Source organism: Eriocheir sinensis, unplaced genomic scaffold (assembly GCF_024679095.1).
Source record: "Eriocheir sinensis breed Jianghai 21 unplaced genomic scaffold, ASM2467909v1 Scaffold115, whole genome shotgun sequence".
Taxonomy (NCBI): domain Eukaryota; kingdom Metazoa; phylum Arthropoda; class Malacostraca; order Decapoda; family Varunidae; genus Eriocheir; species Eriocheir sinensis.
In genome coordinates, this window is record NW_026110463.1 from 751,651 (window position 1) to 775,088 (window position 23,438).

The 23,438-nt window shown below is 34.1% G+C and overlaps 1 pseudogene; it reads right to left on the reverse strand.

Moving 5' to 3' along the window:
• Nucleotides 1-1,777: 1,777 nt before the first annotated feature.
• LOC126989397 (uncharacterized) lies at nt 1,778-22,618 on the reverse strand (annotated as a pseudogene).
• Nucleotides 22,619-23,438: the final 820 nt, after the last annotated feature.

The window sequence follows — 23,438 nt, forward strand, 5'->3', positions numbered from 1 at the left end:
CCTCTTTCGCTTCCACTTTTGTTTCCGCTTCCGCTTCCTCTTTCGCTTCCACTTTCGCTTCCGCTTTCGCCTCCGCTTCCGCTTTCGCTTCCACTTTCGCGTCCGCTTACGCTTTCGCTTCCACTTTCGCTTCCGCTTTCGCCTCCGCTTCCGCTTTCGCTTCCACGTTCGCTTCCACTTAAGCCTCCGCTTCCTCTTCCGCTTCCACTTTCGGTTCCGCTTTCGCTTCCACTTTCGCTTTCGCTTCCGCTTCCACTTTCGCTTCCGCTTCCACTTTCGCTTCTGCTTCCACTTCCTCTTCCGCTTCACTTTCGCTTCCACTTTCGTGTCCACTTTCGCTTCCGCTTCTGCTTCCACTTTCGTTTCCACTTTCGTTTCCACTTTCGCTTCAACTTTCGCTTCCACCTTCGCTTCCGCTTCCGCTTCCACTTTTGTTTCCGCTTCCACTACCGCTTCCGCTTCCACTCTTGCTTCCACTTGCTCTTCCGCCTCTGCATCCGCTCCCACTTTCCCTTCTGCATCCACTTTCGCTTCCGCTTCCATTTTCGTTTCTACATCCGCTTTCGCTTCCACTTTCGCTTCCGATTCCACTTTTGCTTCCGCTTTCGCTTCCGCTTCTGCTTCCGCTTTCGGTTCCGCTTCCGCTTCCACTTTTGCTTCCACTTTCGCTTCCACATCCGCTTCCACTTTCGCTTCCGTTTCCACTTTCGCTTCCGCTTCCGCTTCCACTTTCGCTTCCCCTTTCTCTTCCGCTTCCACTTTTGCTTCCGTTTCCGCTTCCACTTTTGCTTCCACTTTCGCTTCCACTTCCGCTTCCGCTTCCAGTTTCGCTTCCTCTTCCACTTTCGTTTCCACTTTCGCTTCCGTTTCCACTTTCTTTTCCGCTTTCGCTTAAGCTTGAACTTTCGCTTCCGCTTTCGATTCCACTTTCGCTTCCGCTTCCGCTCTCTCTTCCCCTAATTTCCACTTCCGCTTCCACTTTCACTTTCGCTTTCGCTTCCACTTTCAATTCCGCTTTCGCCTCCACTTCCGCTTCCACTTTCGCTTCCGCTTCCACTTCCGGTTCTGCTTCCTCTTCCAATTTCGCTTCCACTTTCGCTACTTCGCTACTTCTCGTCTGCTTCTTCTTCCGCCGCTGCTTCTTCTTCCGTCGCTGCCTCTTCTTCCGCCGCTGCATCTTCTTCCGTTGCTGCTTCTTCCACAGCTGCTTCTTCTTTCGACGCTGCTTCTTCTTCCGCTGTTGCTTCTTATTCCGCATCTGCTTCTTCTTCAGTCGCTGCTTTTTCTTTCGCCGCTGCTTCTTCCGACACTGCTTCTTCCACTGCTTCTTTCGTCGCTGCTTTTTTCTTCCGGCGCTGCTTCTCCTTCCGTTGCTGCTTCTTCTTCCATCGCTGCTTCTTCTTCCGTCGCTGCTTCTTCTTCCGGCGCTGCTTCTTCTTCCGCCGCTGCTTCTCCTTCCACTGCTGCTTCTTCCTCCGTAGCTGCTTCTTTTTCCGCATCTGCTTCTTCTTCCGCCGTTGCTTCTTCTTCCGCTGATGCTTCTTCTTCCGCAACTGCTTCTTCTTCCGCCGCTGCTTCTTCTTCCGATGATGCTTCTCCTTCCGCAACTGCTTCTTCTTCCGACGCTGTTTCTTCTTCCGCAGCTGCTTCTTCTTTCGACGCTGCTTCTTCTTCCACAGCTTCTAATTCTCCCGCAGCTGCTTTTTCTTCCGCAGCTGCATGTTCTTCCGCTGTTGCTTCATCCGCAGCTGCTTCTTCTTTCGACGCTGCTTCTTCTTCAGTCGCTGCTTCTTCTTCCGCAGCTGCTTTTTCTTTCGTCGCTGCTTCTTTTTTCGGCGCTGCTTCTTCTTCCGTCACTGCTTCTTCTTCCGTCGCTGTTTCTTCTTCCGTCGCTGCTTTTTCTTCCGTCGCTGCTTCTTCTTCCGCCGCTGCTTCTCCTTCTACTGCTGCTTCTTCTTCCGCAGCTGCTTCTTGTTCCGCAATTGTTTTTTTCTTCCGCTGCTGCTTCTTCTTCCGGTGATGCTACTTCTTCCGCAACTGCTTCTTCTTCCGACGCTGCTTCTTCTTCCGCAGCTGCTTCTTCTTTCGACAATGTTTCTTCTTCCGCAGCTGCTTCTTCTTCCGCAGCTGCTTCATCTTCCGTCACCGCTTCTTCTTCCGTCGCTGCTTCTTCCGCAGCTGCTTCTTCTTCCGTCACTGCTTCTTCTTCCGCAGCTGCTTCTTCTTCCGCATCTGCTTCTTCTTCCGTCGCTGCTTATTCTTCCGCAGCTGCTTCTTCTTCCGCAACCACTTCTTCTTCAATCGCTGCTTCTTCTTCTTCCGCAGCTGCTTCTTCTTCCGTCGTTGCTTTTTCTTTCGTCGCTGTTTGTTCTTCCGTCGCTGTTTCTTCTTCCGTCGCTGCAGTTTCATCTCTCACTGCTTCTTCTTCCGTCGCTAAAGCTTCTTCCGTCTCTGCTTTTTCTTATGGCGCTGCTTCTTCCGTCGTTGCTTCTTTTTCCGTCGCTGCAGCTGCTTCAGTCGCTACTTTTTCTTCCGTGGCTGCTTCTTCTTCCGTCTCTGCTTCTTCTTCCGTCGCTTCTTCTTCTTCCGTCGCTTCTTCTTCCTTAGTTACTTCTTCCGTCGCTGCTTCTTCTTCCGTCGCTGCTTCTTCTTCAATCGCTGATTCTTCTTCCGTCGCTGTTTCTTCTTCCGTTGCTTCTTCTTCCGTTGCTACTTCTTCTTCTGGGGCTGCTTCTTCTTCTGTTGCTACTTCTTCCGTCGCTGCTTCTCCTTCCTTCGCTTCTTCTTCCATCGCTTCTTCTTCTTTCGTCGCTACTTCTTCCGTCGCTGTTTCTTCTTCCGTCGCTGTTTCTTCTTCCGTCGCTTCTTCCTCCGTCGCTAATTTTTTTTCAGTAGCTACTTCTCCTTCCATCGCTGCTTCTTCTTCCGTCGCTACTTCTTCCCTCGCTGCTTCTTCTTCCGTCACTTCTTCTTCCGTCGCTTCTTCTTCCGTCGCTACCACGTCTTCTGTCGCTGCTTCTTCTTCCGTAGCTTCTACTTGCGTCTCAGCTTCTTCGTTTGTGGCTGCTTCTTCTTCCGTCGCTGCTTCTTCTTCCGTCGCTTCTTCTTCTTCCGCAGCTGCTTCTTCTTCCGCATCTGCTTCTTCTTCCGTCGCTGCTTATTCTTCCGCAGCTGCTTCTTCTTCCGCAACCACTTCTTCTTCAATCGCTGCTTCTTCTTCCGCAGCTGCTTCTTCTTCCGTCGCTGCTTTTTCTTCCGTCGCTGTTTGTTCCGTCGCTGTTTCTTCTTCCGTCGCTGCAGCTTCATCTCTCACTGCTTCTTCTTCCGTCGCTAAAGCTTCTTCCGTCTCTGCTTTTTCTTATGGCGCTGCTTCTTCCGTCGTTGCTTCTTTTTCCGTCGCTGCAGCTTCTTCAGTCGCTACTTTTTCTTCCGTGGCTGCTTCTTCTTCCGTCTCTGCTTCTTCTTCCGTCGCTTCTTCTTCTTCCGTCGCTTCTTCTTCCTTAGTTACTTCTTCCGTCGCTGCTTCTTCTTCCGTCGCTGCTTCTTCTTCAATCGCTTTTCTAAGTACCGTTTGTGTATTTTCTTTGTATCGTCGCTTCTTCGGTATCATTTTCATTATACTGTTTTTTCCATGTATTTTTTTTTTGTATCGTCGTTTTTTCGGTGTATTTTTCTTTGAATCGTTTTTTCGGTGTAGTTTTCTTTGTATCGTCGTGTCCTCTGTGTATGTTTATAAGTATCGTCGTTTCTTCTGTGTTTTTCATAATACCCTTTTTTCGGTGTATTTTTCTATGTATCGTTTTTTTCGTGATTTTTTATGTTGTATCGATCCTTGGGTAATTTTTTTCTCTGGATCATTCATTTGATGTATTTTTCTTTTTATCGTCGTTTCTTCGGTCCTTTTTTTTTTCTTTATACCGTTTCTTCACTGTATTTTTCTTTGTATCTTTTCTTCGGTAAATATTTCTTTGTATCGTTTCTTAGGTGTGTTTTCTGTAGTATTCTATCTGTTTCCTTGTGTTGTGTAGGCTAGCTACATCGCCTTATCTCGGTGCTGTATGCTGCTCAGGATGAGTCTCCTTCACCCCAGAGAAGTCAGCAACCCTACCCATCATACAACACCAAAGGCCTTAGCGCTTGCCTTGATGTTTTTATTTATTTTATTTTTTTCCTTTTCTCGTGTTTCTATCACTTCTTAATTCCCGAATTTTTTTTTACAACATCGTTTCTTCGGTGTATTTTTTTTTTGTATCGTTTCTTTTTTTGTGTGTTTGAATCGTCGTTTCTTCAGTGTGTTTCTTTCTTTGTACTATTTCTTCAGTGTCTCCGTCGTCGTGGCTGCTGCTCCCTCCGTCGTCGTGGCTGCTGCTCCCTCCGTCGTCGTGGCTGCTGCTCCCTCCGTCGTCGTGGCTGCTGCTCCCTCCCTCGTCGTGGCTGCTGCTCACTCCGTCGTCGTGGCTGCTGCTCCCTCCCTCGCAGTGGCTGCTGCTCTCTCCCTCGTCGTGGCTGCTACTCCCTCCCTCGTCGTGAATGCTGCTCCCTCCCTCGTCGTGGATGCTGCTCCCTCCCTCGTCGTGGCTGCTGCTCCCTCCCTCGTCGTGGCTGCTGCTCCCTCCATCGTCGAGGCTGCTGCTCCCTCCCTCGTCGTGGCTGCTGCTCCCTCCCTCGTCGTGGCTGCTGCTCCCTCCCTCGTCGTAACTGCTGCTCCCTCCCTCGTCGTGGCTGCTGCTCCCTCCCTCGTCGTGGCTGCTGCTCCCTCCCTCGTCGTGGCTGCTGCTCCCTCCCTCGTCGTGGCTGCTGCTCCCTCCCTCGTCGTGGCTGCTGCTTCCTCCGTCGTCGTGGCCGCTACTCCCAAAGAGTTTTAACACGACATTACATTAAAATAATACATATAACACGACATTATATGGAAAATAAACATATCACATGACATTATATGAAAAAAAAACATATCACACGACATTATAATTTTATGAGAAGAAAACATATCATACGACATTATATGAAAAGAAAACATATCACACGACATTATATGAAAATAAAACATATCACACGACATTATATGAAAAGAAAACATATCACACGACATTATATGGAAATGAAACATATCACACGACATTACATGGAAAGAAAACATATCACACGACATTATATGAAAAGAAAACATATCACACGACATTATATGAAAAGAAAAATATCACACGACATTACATGAAAAGAAAACATATCACACGACATTACATGAAAAGAAAACATATCACACGACATTACATGAAAAGAAAACATATCACACGACATTACATGAAAAGAAAACATATCACACGACATTACATGAAAAGAAAACATATCACACGACATTATATGAAAAGAAAACATATCACACGACATTATATGAAAAGAAAACATATCACACGACATTACATGAAAAGAAAACATATCACACGACATTACATGAAAAGAAAATATATCACACGACATAACATGAAAAGAAAACATATCACACGACATTATATGAAAAGAAAACATATCACACGACATTACATGAAAAGAAAACATATCACACGACATTATATGGAAAGAAAACATATCACACGACATTATATGAAAAGAAAACATATCACAAGACATTATATGAAAAGAAAAATATCACACGACATTACATGAAAAGAAAACATATCACACGACATTACATGAAAAGAAAACATATCACACGACATTATATGAAAAGAAAACATATCACACGACATTATATGAAAAGAAAACATATCACACGACATTATATGAAAACATATCACACGACATTATATGAAAAGAAAACATATCACACGACATTACATGTAAAGAAAACATCACACGACATTATATGAAAAGAAAACATATCACACGACATTACATGAAAAGAAAACATATCACACGACATTACATGAAAAGAAAACATATCACACGACATTATATGAAAAGAAAACATATCACACGACATTACATGAAAAGAAAATATATCACACGACATTACATGAAAAGAAAACATATCACATGACATTATATGAAAAGAAACATATCCAACGACAGTACATGAAGAGAAAACATAACCCACGACATTATATGAAAAGAAACCATATCACACGACATTATATGAAAAGAAAATATATCACACGACGTTTCATGAAAAGAAACATAGCACACGACATTATATGAAAAGAAAACATATCACACGACATTATATGAAAAGAAAACATATCACACGACATTATAGGAAAAGAAAACATAGCACCCGACATTATATGAAAAGAAATATCACACGACATTATATGAAAAGAACATATCACACGACATTATATGAAAAGAAAACATATCACACGACATTATATGAAAAGAAAATATATAACACGACATTAGATGAAAAGAAACATATCACGACATTACATGAAAAGAAACATATCACACGACATTATATGAAAAGAAAACATATCACACGACATTATATGAAAAGAAAACATATCACACGACATTATATGAAAAGAAAACATCACACGACATTATATGAAAAGAAAACATATCACACGACATTATATGAAAAGAAAACATATCACACGACATTATATGAAAAGAAAACATATCACACGACATTATATGAAAAGAAATCATATCACACGACATTATATGAAAAGAAAACATATCACACGACATTATATGAAAAGAAAACATATCACACGACATTAAATGGAAATGAAACATATCACACGACATTATATGAAAAGAAAACATATCACACGACATTATATGAAAAGAAAACATATCACACGACATTATATGAAAAGAAAACATATCACACGACATTATATGAAAAGAAAACATATCACACGACATTATATGAAAAGAAAACATATCACACGACATTATATGAAAAGAAAACATATCACACGACATTATATGAAAAGAAAACATATCACACGACATTATATGTAAAGAAAACATATCACACGACATTATATGAAAAGAAAACATATCACACGACATTATATGAAAAGAAAACATATCACACGACATTATATGAAAAGAAAACATATCACACGACATTATATGAAAAGAAAACATATCACACGACATTATGATGATAGAAAACATCACACGATATTACATGAAAAGAAAACATATCACACGACATTATATGCAAAGTAAACATATCACACGACATTATATGAAAAGAAAACATATCACACGACATTACATGAAAAGAAAACATATCACACGACATTATATGAAAAGAAAACATATCACACGACATTATATGAAAAGAAAACATATCACACGACATTATATGAAAAGAAAAAATCACACGACATTATATGAAAAGAAAACATATCACACGACATTACATGGAAAGAAAACATATCACACGACATTATATGAAAAGAAAATATATCACACGACATTACATGAAAAGAAATATCACACGACATTATATGAAAAGAAAACATATCACACGACATTAAATGAAAAGAAAAAATATCACACGACATTATATGAAAAGAAAATATCACACGACATTACATGAAAAGAAAACATATCACACGACATTATATGAAAAGAAACATATCACACGACATTACATGAAAAAGAAACATATCACACGACATTATATGAAAAGAAAACATATCACACGACATTATATGAAAAGAAAACATATCACACGACATTATATGGAAATGAAACATATCACACGACATTATATGAAAAGAAAATATATCACACGACATTATATGAAAAGAAAACATATCACACGACATTACATGAAAAGAAAATATATCACACGACATTATATGAAAATGAAACATATCACACGACATTACATGAAAAGAAAACATATCACACGACATTACATGAAAAGAAAACATATCACACGACATTATATGAAAAGAAAATATATCACACGACATTATATGAAAAGAAAACATATCACACGACATTATATGAAAAGAAAACATATCACACGACATTATATGAAAAGAAAACATATCACACGACATTATATGAAAAGAAAATATATCACACGACATTATATGAAAAGAAAACATATCACACGACATTATATGAAAAGAAAACATATCACACGACATTATATGAAAAGAAAACATCACACGACATTATATGAAAAGAAAACATCACACGACATTATATGAAAAGAAAACATATCACACGACATTATATGAAAAGAAAACATATCACACGACATTATATGAAAAGAAAACATATCACACGACATTATATGAAAAGAAAACATATCACACGACATTATATGAAAAGAAAATATATCACACGACATTATATGAAAAGAAAACATATCACACAACATTTCATGAAAAGAAAACATATCACACGATATTACATGAAAAGAAAATATCACACGACATTATATAAAAAGAAAACATATCACACTACATTATTTGAAAAGAAAACATATCACACGACATTATATGGAAAGAGAACATCACACTACATTACATGAAAAGAAAACATATCACACGACATTATATGGAAAGAAAACATATCACACGACATTATATGAAAAGAAAACATATCACACGACATTATATGAAAAGAAAACATATCACACGACATTATATGAAAAGAAAACATATCACACGACATTATATGAAAAGAAAACATATCACACGACATTACATGTAAAGAAAACATCACACGACATTATATGAAAAGAAAACATATCACACGACATTATATGAAAAGAAAACATATCACACGACATTATATGAAAAAAAAACATATCACACGACATTATATGAAAAGAAAACATATCACACGACATTATATGAAAAGAAAACATATCACACGACATTATATGAAAAGAAAACATATCACACGACATTATATGAAAAGAAAACATATCACACGACATTACATGAAAAGAAACATATCACACAACATTACAGGAAAAGAAAACATATCACACGACATTATATGAAAAGAAAACATATCACACAACATTATATGAAAAGAAAACATATCACACAACATTATATGAAAAGAAAACATATCACACGACATTACATGAAAAGAAATATATCACACCACATTATATGAAAAGAAAATATATCACACGACATTACATGAAAAGAAAACATATCACACGACATTACATGAAAAGAAAAAATATCACACGACATTATATGAAAAGAAAACATATCACACGACATTATATGAAAAGAATTAATATCACACGACATTATATGAAAAGAAAACATATCACACGACATTATATGAAAAGAAAACATATCACACGACATTATATGGAAAGAAACATATCACACGACATTATATGAAAAGAAAATATCACACGACATTATATGAAAGAAAACATATCACACGACATTACATGAAAAGAAAAATATATCACACGACATTATATGAAAAGAAAACATATCACACGACATTATATGAAAAGAAACATATCACACGACATTATATGAAAGAAAACATATCACACGACATTATATGAAAAGAAACATATCACACGAAATTATATGAAAAGAATACATATCACACGACATTATATGAAAAGAAAACATATCACACGACATTACATGAAAAAAACATATCACACGACATTATATGAAAAGAAAACATATCACGACATTATATGAAAAGAAAATATATCACACGACATTATATGAAAAGAAAACATATCACACGACATTATGAAAAGAAAACATATCACACGACATTATATGAAAAGAAAACTTATCACACGACATTACATGAAAAGAAAAACATATCACACGACATTATATGAAAAGAAAACATATCACACGACATTATATGAAAGAAAACATATCACACGACATTATATGAAAAGAAAACATATCACACGACATTACATGAAAAGAAAACATATCACACGACATTATATGAAAAGAAAACATATCACGCGACATTATATGAAAAGAAAACATAGCACACGACATTATATGAAAAGAAAACATATCACACGACATTATATGAAAAGAAAACATATCACACGACATTATATGGAAATGAAACATATCACACGACATTATATGAAAAGAAAACATATCACACGACATTATATGAAAAGAAAACATATCACACGACATTATATGAAAAGAAAACATATCACACGACATTATATGAAAAGAAAACATATCACACGACATTATATGAAAAGAAAACATCACACGACATTATATGAAAAGAAAACATATCACACGACATTAGATGAAAAGAAAACATATCACCCGACATTATATGAAAGAAAACATATCACACGACATTATATGAAAACAAAACATATCACAAGACATTAAATGAAAAGAAACAATAGCTCAAGACATTACATGAAAAGAAAACATATCACACGACATTATATGAAAAGAAAACATATCACACGACATTATATGAAAAGAAAACATATCACACGACATTACATGAAAGAAAACATATCACACGACATTATATGGAAAGAAAACATAACACGACATTATATGGAAAGAAAACATATCACAAGACATTACATGAAAAGAAAACATATCACACGAATATACATGAAAATAAAATATATCACACGACATTATATGAAAAGAAAAATTATCACACGACATTACATGAAAAAAAAAACATATCACACGACATTATATACAAATAAAACATATCACACGAAATTACATTAAAAGAAAACATATCACATGACATTATATGGAAAGAAAACATATCACACGACATTATATGAAGAGAAAACATATCACCCGTCATTACATGAAAAGAAAACATATCACACGAAATTACATGAAAAGAAAACATATCACACGACATTACATGAAAAGAAAACATATCACACGACATTACATGAAAAGAAAACATATCACACGACATTACATGAAAAGAAAACATATCACACGACATTACATGAAAAGAAAATATATCACACGACATTATATGAAAAGAAAACATATCACACGACATTATATGAAAAGAAAACATATCACACGACATTACATGGAAAGAAAACATATCACACGACATTACATGAAGAAAAAACATATCACACGACATTATATGAAAAGAAAACATATCACACGACATTATATGAAAAGAAAACATATCACACGACATTATATGAAAAGAAAACATATCACACGACATTACATGAAAAGAAAACATATCACACGACATTATATGAAAAGAAAACATATCACACGACATTATATGAAAAGAAAACATATCACACGACATTACATGAAAAGAAAACATATCACACGACATTACATGAAAAGAAAACATATCACACGACATTACATGAAAAGAAAACATATCACACGACATTATATGAAAAGAAAACATATCACACGACATTATATGAAAAGAAAACATATCACACGACATTATATGAAAAGAAAACATATCACACGACATTAAATGAAAACATATCACACGACATTACATGAAAAGAAAACATATCACACGACATTATATGAAAAGAAAACATATCACACGACATTATATGAAAAGAAAACATATCACACGACATTATATGGAAATGAAACATATCACACGACATTATATGAAAAGAAAACATATCACACGACATTATATGAAAAGAAAACATATCACACGACATTATATGAAAAGAAAACATATCACACGACATTATATGAAAAGAAAACATATCACACGACATTATATGAAAAAGAAAACATATCACACGACATTATATGAAAAGAAAACATATCACACGACATTATATGAAAAAAAACATATCACACGACATTATATGAAAAGAAAACATATCACACGACATTATATGGAAATGAAACATATCACACGACATTATATGAAAAGAAAACATATCACACGACATTATATGAAAAGAAAACATATCACACGACATTATATGGAAAGAAAACATATCACACGACATTATATGAAAAGAAAACATATCACACGACATTATATGAAAAGAAAACATATCACACGACATTATATGAAAAGAAAACATATCACACGACATTATATGAAAATAAAACATATCACACGACATTATATGAAAAGAAAACATATCACACGACATTACATGAAAAGAAAACATATCACACGACATTACATGAAAAGAAAACATCACACGACATTATATGAAAAGAAAACATATCACACGACATTACATGAAAAGAAAACATATCACACGACATTATATGAAAAGAAAACATATCACACGACATTATATGAAAAGAAAACATATCACACGACATTACATGAAAAGAAAACATATCACACGACATTATATGAAAAGAAAACATATCACACGACATTACATGAAAAGAAAACATATCACACGACATTACATGAAAAGAAAACATATCACACGACATTACATGAAAAGAAAACATATCACACGACATTATATGAAAAGAAAACATATCACACGACATTATATGGAAAGAAACATATCACACGACATTACATGAAAAGAAACAAAGCACACGACAATACATGAAAAGAAACAAATCACACGACATTATATGAAAAGAAAACATATCACACGACATTATATGAAAAGAAAACATATCACACGACATTATATGAAAAGAAAACATATCACACGACACTATATAAAAAGAAAAACATATCACACGACATTACATGAAAAGAAAACATATCACACGACATTACATGAAAAGAAAACATATCACACGACATTACATGAAAAGAAAACATATCACACGACATTATATGAAGAAAACATATCACACGACATTATATGAAAAGAAAACATATCACACGACATTATATGAAAAGAAAACATATCACACGACATTACATGGAAAGAAAACATATCACACGACATTATATGAAAAGAAAACATATCACACGACATTACATGAAAAGAAAACATATCACACGACATTACATGAAAAGAAAACATATCACACGACATTATATGAAAAGAAACATATCACACGACATTACATGAAAAGAAAACATATCACACGACATTACATGAAAAGAAAACATATCACACGACATTACATGAAAAGAAAACATATCACACGACATTACATGAAAAGAAATCACTCGACATTACATGAAAACATGAAAAGAAAACATATCACACGACATTATATGAAAAGAAATCACTCGACATTACATGAAAAGAAAACATATCACACGAATATACATGAAAAGAAAATATATCACACGACATTATATGAAAAGAAAAATTATCACACGACATTACATGAAAAGAAAACATATCACACGACATTACATGAAAAGAAAACATATCACACGACATTACATGAAAAGAAAACATATCACACGACATTACATGAAAAGAAAACATATCACACGACATTACATGAAGAAAAAAAACATATCACACGACATTACATGAAATGAAAACATATCACACGACATTATATGGAAATGAAGCATATCACACGACATTACATGAAAGAAAACATATCACACGACATTATATGAAAAGAAAACATATCACACGACATTACATGAAAAGAAAACATATCACACGACATTATATGAAAAGAAAACATATCACACGACATTACATGAAAAGAAAACATATCACACGACATTATATGAAAAGAAAACATATCACACGACATTATATGAAAAGAAAACATATCACACGACATTATGAAAAGAAAACATATCACACGACATTACATGAAAAGAAAACATATCACACGACATTACATGAAAAGAAAACATATCACACGACATTACATGAAAAGAAAACATATCACACGACATTACATGAAAAGAAAACATATCACACGACATTATATGAAAAGAAAACATATCACACGACATTATATGAAAAGAAAACATATCACACGACATTTCATGAAAAGAAAACATATCACACGACATTATATGAAAAGAAAACATATCACACGACATTATATGAAAAGAAAACATATCACACGACATTATATGAAAAGAAAACATATCACACGACATTACATGAAAAGAAAACATATCACACGACATTATATGAAAAGAAAACATATCACACGACATTACATGAAAAGAAAACATATCACACGATATTACATAAAAAAAAAAATATCACACGACATTACATGAAAAGAAAACATATCACACGACATTATATGAAAAGAAAACATATCACACAATATTATATGTAAAGAAATCATATCACACGACATTACATGAAAAGAAAACATATCACACGACATTACATGAAAACATATCACACGACATTATATGAAAAGAAAACATATCACACGACATTATATGAAAAGAAAACATATCACACGACATTACATGAAAAGAAAACATATCACACGACATTATATGAAAAGAAAACATATCACACGACATTATATGAAAAGAAAACATATCACACGACATTACATGAAAAGAAAACATATCACACGACATTATATGAAAAGAAAACATATCACACGACATTACATGAAAAGAAAACATATCACACGACATTACATGAAAAGAAAACATATCACACGACATTATATGAAAAGAAAACATATCACACGACATTATATGAAAAAAAAAACATATCACACGACATTACATGAAAAGACAACATATCACACGACATTACATGAAAAGAAAACATATCACACGACATTATATAAAAAGAAAGCATATCACACAACATTACATGAAAAGAAAACATATCACACGACATTACATGATAAGAAAACATATCACACGACATTATATGAAAAGAAAACATATCACACGACATTACATGAAAAGAAAACATATCACACGACATTACATGAAAAGAAAACATATCACACGACATTACATGAAAAGACAACATATCACACGACATTACATGAAAAAAAAACATATCACACGACATTACATGTAAAAAAAAACATATCACACGACATTACATGGCAAGGAAACATATCACACGACATTACATGAAAGAAAACATATCACACGACATTACATGAAAAGAAAACATATCACACGACATTACATGAAAAGAAAACATATCACACGACATTACATGAAAAGAAAACATATCACACGACATTACATGAAAAGAAAACATATCACACGACATTACATGAAAAGAAAACATATCACACGACATTACATGAAAAGAAAACATATCACACGACATTACATGAAAAGAAAACATATCACACGACATTACATGAAAAGAAAAAATATCACACGACATTACATGAAAAGAAAACATATCACACGACATTATATGGAAATGAAACATATCACACGACATTACATGAAAAGAAAACATATCACACGACATTATATGAAAAGAAAACATATCACACGACATTACATGAAAAGAAAACATATCACACGACATTACATGAAAAGAAAATATATCACACGACATTACATGAAAACAAAACGTATCACACGACATTTTATGAAAAGAAGACATATCACACGACATTACATGAAAAGAAAACATATCACACGACATTATATAAAAAGAAAACATATCACACGACATTATATGAAAAGAAAACATATCACACGACATTTCATGAAAAGAAAACACATCACACGACATTACATGAAAAGAAAACATATCACACGACATTATATGAAAAGAAAACATATCAAACGACATTTCATGAAAAGAAAACATGTCACGCGACATTACATGAAAAGAAAACATATCACACGACATTACATGAAAAGAAAACATATCACACGACATTACATGAAAAGAAAACATATCACACGATATTATATGGAAATGAAACATATCACACGACATTACAGGAAAAGAAAACATATCACACGACATTTCATGAAAAAAAAACAAATCACACGATATTATATGGAAATGAAACAAATCACACGACATTACATGAAAAGAAAACATATCACACGACATTACATGGAAATTAAACATATCACACGACATTACATGAAAAGAAAACATATCACACGACATTACGTGAAAAGAAAACATATCACACGATATTATACGATAAGAAAATAAATCACACGACATTACATGAAAAAAAAAACATATCACACGACATTACATGAAAAGAAAACACATCACACGACATTTCATGAAAAGAAAACATATCACACGATATTACATGGAAATGAAACATATCACACGATATTACATTAATTAAAAAAAAAAAAAAACATATCACACGATATTATATGATAAGAAAATAAATCACACAACATTACATGAAAAGAAAACATATCACACGACATTACCAGAAAAGAAAACATATCACACGACATTACATGAAAAGAAAACATATCACACGAAATTACATGAAAAGAAAACATATCACACGACATTACCAGAAAAGAAAACATATCACACGACATTATATGAAAAGAAAACATATCACACGCCATTATATGAAAAGAAAACATATCACACGACATTACATGAAAAGAAAACATATCACACGACATTACATGAAAAGAAAACATATCACACGACATTACATGAAAAGAAAACATATCACACGACATTGCATGAAAATAAAACATATCACACGACATTACATGAAAAGAAAACATATCACACGACATTACATGAAAAGAAAACATATCACACGACATTACATGAAAAGAAAACATATCACACGACATTACATGAAAAGAAAACATATCACACGATATTATATGGAAATGAAACATATCACACGACATTACATGAAAAGAAAACATATCACACGACATTTCATGAAAAGAAAACATTTCACACGATATTATATGGAAATGAAACATATCACACGACATTACATGAAAAGAAAACATATCACACAACATTACATGGAAATGAAACATATCACACGACATTACATGAAAAGAAAACATATCACACAACATTACATGGAAATGAAACATATCACACGACATTACATGAAAAGAAAACATATCACACGACATTACATGAAAAGAAAACATATCACACGACATTACATGAAAAGAAAACATATCACACGACATTACATGAAAAGAAAACATATCACACGACATTATATGAAAAGAAAACATAACACACGACATTACATGGAAAAAAAACATATCACACGACATTACATGGAAAGAAAACATATCACACGACATTACATGGAAAGAAAACATATCACACGACATTACATGAAAAGAAAACATATCACACGACATTACCTGAAAGGAAAACATATCACACGACATTACATGAAAAGAAAACATATCACACGACATTTCATGAAAAGAAAACATATCACACGACATTACATGAAAAGAAAACATATCACACGACATTGCATGAAAATAAAACATATCACACGACATTACATGAAAAGAAAACATATAACACGACATTACATGAAAAGAAAACATATCACACGATATTATATGGAAATGAAACATATCACACGACATTACATGAAAAGAAAACATATCACACGAAATTACATGAAAAGAAAACATATCACACGACATTACCAGAAAAGAAAACATATCACACGACATTATATGAAAAGAAAACATATCACACGCCATTATATGAAAAGAAAACATATCACACGACATTACATGAAAAGAAAACATATCACACGACATTACATGAAAAGAAAACATATCACACGACATTACATGAAAACAAAACGTATCACACGACATTTTATGAAAAGAAGACATATCACACGACATTACATGAAAAGAAAACATATCACACGACATTATATAAAAAGAAAACATATCACACGACATTATATGAAAAGAAAACATATCACACGACATTTCATGAAAAGAAAACACATCACACGACATTACATGAAAAGAAAACATATCACACGACATTATATGAAAAGAAAACATATCAAACGACATTTCATGAAAAGAAAACATGTCACGCGACATTACATGAAAAGAAAACATATCACACGACATTACATGAAAAGAAAACATATCACACGACATTACATGAAAAGAAAACATATCACACGATATTATATGGAAATGAAACATATCACACGACATTACAGGAAAAGAAAACATATCACACGACATTTCATGAAAAAAAAACAAATCACACGATATTATATGGAAATGAAACAAATCACACGACATTACATGAAAAGAAAACATATCACACGACATTACATGGAAATTAAACATATCACACGACATTACATGAAAAGAAAACATATCACACGACATTACGTGAAAAGAAAACATATCACACGATATTATACGATAAGAAAATAAATCACACGACATTACATGAAAAAAAAAAACATATCACACGACATTACATGAAAAGAAAACACATCACACGACATTTCATGAAAAGAAAACATATCACACGATATTACATGGAAATGAAACATATCACACGATATTACATTAATTAAAAAAAAAAAAAAACATATCACACGATATTATATGATAAGAAAATAAATCACACAACATTACATGAAAAGAAAACATATCACACGACATTACCAGAAAAGAAAACATATCACACGACATTACATGAAAAGAAAACATATCACACGAAATTACATGAAAAGAAAACATATCACACGACATTACCAGAAAAGAAAACATATCACACGACATTACATGAAAAGAAAACATATCACACGACATTACATGAAAAGAAAACATATCACACGACATTATATGAAAAGAAAACATATCACACGATATTACATGAAAAGAAAACATATCACACGACATTATATGACAAGAAAACATATCACACGACATTACATGAAAAGAAAACATATCACACGACTTTGCATGAAAATAAAACATATCACACGACATTACATGAAAATAAAACATATCACACGATATTACCTGAAAGGAAAACATATCACACTATATTTCATGAAAAAAAAACCATATCACACGACATTACATGCAAAGAAAAAATATCGCACGACATTATATGAAAAGAAAACATATCACACGATATTACATGAAAAGAAAACATATCACACGACATTACATGAAAAGAAAACATATCACACGACATTACATGAAAAGAAAACATATCACACGATATTATATGAAAATAAAACATATCAAACGACATTACATGAAAAGAAAACATATCACACGACATTACATGAAAAGAAAACATATCACACGACATTACATGAAAAGAAAACATATCACACGATATTATATGGAAATGAAACATATCACACGACATTACATGATGAGAAAACATATCACACGATATTATATGAAAATGGTCATTATCACACGACATTACATGAAAAGAAAACATATCACACGACATTCCATGAAAAGAAAACATATCACACGACATTATATGTAAAGAAATCATATCACACGACATTACATGAAAAGAAAACGTATCACACGACATTATATGAAAAGAAAACATACCACACGACATTAAATGAAAAGAAAACATATCACACGACATTATATAAAAAGAAAACATATCACAGGACATTATATGAAAAGAAAACATATCACACGACATTTCATGAAAAGAAAACACATCACACGACATTACATGAAAAGAAAACATATCACACGACATTATATGAAAAGAAAACATATCACACGACATTATATGAAAAGAAAACATATCAAACGACATTTCATGAAAAGAAAACATATCACACGACATTACATGAAAAGAAAACATATCACACAACATTACATGAAAAGAAAACATATCACACGATATTATATGGAAATGAAACATATCACACGACATTACATGAAAAGAAAACATCTCACACGACATTACATGAAAAGAAAACATATCACACGACATTACATGAAAACATATCACACGATATTATATGGAAATGAAACACATCACACAACATTACATGAAAAGAAAACATATCACACGACATTACATGAAAAGAAAACATATCACACGACATTTCATGAAAAAAAAACAAATAATACGATATTATATGGAAATGAAACACATCACAAGACATTACATGAAAAGAAAACATATCACACGACATTACATGGAAAGAAAACATATCACACGACTTTTCATGAAAAGAAAATATATCACACGATATTATATGGAAATGAAACATATCACACGACATTACATGAAAAGAAAACATATCACACGACATTACATGAAAAGAAAACATATCACACGATAATACATGAAAAGAAAACATATCACACGACATTACATGAAAAGAAAACATATCACACGACATTACATGGAAATGAAACATATCACACGACATTACATGAAAAGAAAACATATCACACGACATTACGTGAAAACATATCACACGACATTACATGAAAAGAAAACATATCACACGACATTATATGAAAAGAAAACATATCACACGACATTACATGAAAAGAAAACATATCACACGACATTATATGAAAAGAAAACATATCACACGACATTACATGAAAAGAAAACGTATCACACGACATTATATGAAAAGAAAACATATCACACGACATTACATGAAAAGAAAACATATCACACGACATTATATGAAAAGAAAACATATCACACGACATTACATGAAAAGAAAACATATCACACGACATTACATGAAAAGAAAACATATCACACGACATTATATGAAAAGAAAACATATCACACGACATTACATGAAAAGAAAACATATCACACGACATTACATGGAAAGAAAACATATCACAAAATATTATATGGAAATGAAACATATCACACGACATTACATGAAAAGAAAATATATCACACGACATTTCATGAAAAGAAAACATATCACAAGATATTATATGGAAATGAAACATATCACACAATATTATACATATAAAAAAAAAACATATCACACGATATTATATGGTAAAAAAATAAATCACACGACATTACATGAAAAAAAAACATAACACACGACATTACATGGAAAGAAAACATATCACACGACATTATATGAAAAGAAAACGTATCACACGACATTATATGAAAAGAAAATATATCACACGACATTACATGAAAAGAAAACATATCACACGACATTATATAAAAAGAAAACATATCACACGACATTACATGAAAAGAAAACGTATCACACGACATTATATGAAAAGAAAACATATCACACGACATTTCATGAAAAGAAAACACATCACACGACATTATATAAAAAGAAAACATATCACACGACATTATATGAAAAGAAAACATATCACACGACATTTCATGAAAAGAAAACACATCACACGACATTACATGAAAAGAAAACATATCACACGACATTATATGAAAAGAAAACATATCACACGACATTACATGAAAAGAAAACATATCACACGACATTACATGGAAAGAAAACATATCACAAGATATTATATGGAAATGAAACATATCACACGACATTACATGAAAAGAAAATATATCACACGACATTTCATGAAAAGAAAACATATCACAAGATATTATATGGAAATGAAACATATCACACAATATTATATATATATAAAAAAAAACCATATCACACGATATTATATGTTAAAAAAATAAATCACACGACATTACATGAAAAAAAAAACATAACACACGACATTACATGGAAAGAAAACATATCACACGACATTACATGCAAAGAAAACATATCACACGACAGTATATGAAAATAAATCATATCACACGACATTACATGAAAAGAAAACATATCACACGACATTACATGAAAAGAAAACATATCACACGACATTATATGAAAAGAAAACATATCACACGACATTACATGAAAAGAAAACATATCACACGACATTACATGAAAAGAAAACATATCACACGACATTATATGAAAAGAAAACATATCACACGACATTACATGAAAAGAAAACATATCACACGACATTATATGAAAAGAAAACATATCACACGACATTACATGAAAAGAAAACATATCACACGATATTACATGAAAAGAAAACACATCACGCGATATTATATGGAAATGAAACATTTCACACGACATTACATGAAAAGAAAACGTATCACACGACATTACATGAATAGAAAACACATCACACGACATTATATGGAAATGAAATATATCACACGACATTATATGAAAAGAAAACATATCACACGACATTATATGGAAATGAAATATATGACACGACATTATATGGAAATTAAACATATCACACAACATTATGTGGAAATTAAACATATCACACGACATTACATGAAAAAGAAAACATATCACACGACATTACATGAAAATAAAACATATCAGACGACATTATATGAAAAGAATATCACACGACGTTTCATGAAAAGAAAACATATCACGCGACATTACATTGCAAGGAAACATCATACGACATTACATGGCAAGGAAACATCACAACACATCATCTAGAAAGGAAACATAACAGACGCAAATGAAACATATGAAACAGCATCCTTACAATGTAAAATCAACATCCGCGACGGAACGGACATCTCCATTACCGAAATACTGAGGCCACAGCGCTGCGTCATGAAGTGGAGGCGACCCCGTCACTAAGTGGACACGGCCGAAATATCAAGGCCAGCACGCAGGCTGTTCACGAGGAAGTGATCGATACAGATCATTTTTACGAGAGCCCCTTCCCACCTTAATGAAATGTGTCGCCGTCCTTGCCACTGGAGTAGCTGGTGTGCAGCTTGGCGCTCCTCATAAGGTGGAGCTTCTGGCTGCGCGGCAGCTTGAAGCCTCGCCGCTGGATGGCGGCGCCGAGGTGGTCACGAGTCAGCAGGGGAGTGGGACGCCGCACCACTCTTTCGTACTGGTACTCCTGCTTGGCCCTGCGACCCGGAGGCATGATCCTGCACTGCGGCCGGGCGGTGTTGATGCCGCGGTACCCTTTGCACATCACGTGGCCAAACTCCATCCTATTCAGGTCTCGAGAACCGCAACAGTATTCCTGCTGCAGCTTCCTGGCCTCCGCCCTCACCACAAACTTCCCAGTGGTGGCTTTCTCTCCAGCGTCAGTCGTGAACAGTTGAATACTGCTCATGGCCTCATGTGGGTGAACCAAGACACACCTCGTGAAGGCGTTCTTGGTCCTCATCGTAGGTGCATGGTTGGGTTTCTTTCTGTTCTCAACAACCACTGCCGTGCTGGCCCACAGTGTGTGCAGCGGTGAGTCGCAATACACACCCACGCCCAACACACGCACCCGGCCGTTCATCAACGTGCACTCGTACTTCTCGACGAGGCACTTTTCTATGCACCCCGCCACCGCTGAGTCAAGCACCTCGGCCACAGGGACGTTGGCTGCCAAACAGTGACACTGGAAGAGGCGCGTGAAGAGCCAGGCGGGCGTGCACACCCTTCGGGGAGCGTCATGGCAGTGACTGCAGGAAACCATACAGGAGAACCTGCGTCTGCAGCCTTAGCTGCTCCTGGTCT